This window comes from Humulus lupulus, chromosome 7 (assembly GCF_963169125.1).
Source record: "Humulus lupulus chromosome 7, drHumLupu1.1, whole genome shotgun sequence".
Classification (NCBI taxonomy): Eukaryota; Viridiplantae; Streptophyta; class Magnoliopsida; order Rosales; family Cannabaceae; genus Humulus; species Humulus lupulus.
Window position 1 is genome coordinate 182,877,842 of NC_084799.1, and position 1,474 is coordinate 182,879,315.

The window sequence follows — 1,474 nt, forward strand, 5'->3', positions numbered from 1 at the left end:
TAACTTTTGGCAACGTTCACAAGCTTTACAATAAACATAAGTGTCATGAATGATAGTAGGCCAATAAAAACCACATTATAAATTTTAGCAGCTATTTTCTTACCACTAAAATGTCCTCCAAATGCATTATCATGACAAAAAGATATGATTTTAGATTGGTCACAATTTGGAATGCATCTTCTAATTATTTGATCAGGGCAGTATTTAAATAGGTAAGGATCATCCAAAATAAAAAATTTCACCTCAGATTAAAATTTAGTTTTCTCATGCTTAGACCAATGAGATGGTATTTCTTTAGTGACCAAATAATTAACAATATCAGCATACCAAGGCAAGGAAGAAACATGCATCAATTGTTCATCAGGAAATGTTTTCGTGATAGGAGTACATTCATGAGTATTTTCAAAAACTAGCCTAGACAAATGATCAGCAACAAAATTTTCAGACCCCTTTTTATCATGTATTTCTAAATCAAATTCTTGTAAACGCAAGATCCAACGGATCAAACAAGACTTAGCATCTTTTTTCGACAAGAGATATTTTAATCAGCATGATCAGGATAGACAATAATTTTAGATCCTAACAGATAAGACCTAAATTTCTCCAATGCAAAAACAACAGCAAGCAATTCTTTTTCGGTTGTGGAATAATTTAATTGCGCATCATTCAAAGTTTTGCTAGCATAGTAAATTACATGAGCTATTTTTTTTCAAGTCTTTGTCCTAAGATAGCACCTATAGCATAATCAGAAGCATCACACGTTATTTCAAAAGAAATTTTCCAATCAGGATGTCGAATAATGGGTGCAGTGGTCAAAAGATATTTCAATTTATCAAAGGCAACATGGCAATCATTATCAAAGAGAAAAATCATTTTCTTTTTAAGTAAATGACATAAAGGTCAAGAAATTTTGCTAAAGTCTTTTATAAATCTTCTATAAGAACCGGGATGGCCCAATAATGATCAAATTTATTTTATAGTTTTAGGTGGGGGAAGTTTTGAAATAAGATCAAGTTTTTCTTTATCAACTTCTATCCCCTCAGATGAGATTACATGACCTAAAACAATTCCTTTTTTAACCATAAAATGGCATTTTTCCCAATTAAGCACAAGGTTTTTCTCTTTACAACGAATTAAAACAAGTGAGAGATGGTACAAACATTCATCAAAAGAAGATCCAAATACAAAAAATTCATCCATAAACACTTCAAGAAATCTTTCAACCATATCAGAAAAAATTGAAATCATACACCTTTGAAAAGTCGCAGGTGCATTGCATAGCCCAAAAGGCATGCGACGATAGGCAAAATTCCTGAATGGGCAAGTAAAGGTGGTCTTTTCTTGATCTTCTGGGGCAATGGGGATTCGGTTATATCCCGAATACCCATCAAGAAAATAATAGTAAGCATGGTCGACTAAATGTTCAAGCATTTGATCAATAAAGGGTAAAGGAAAGTGGTATTTTCTAGTAAGA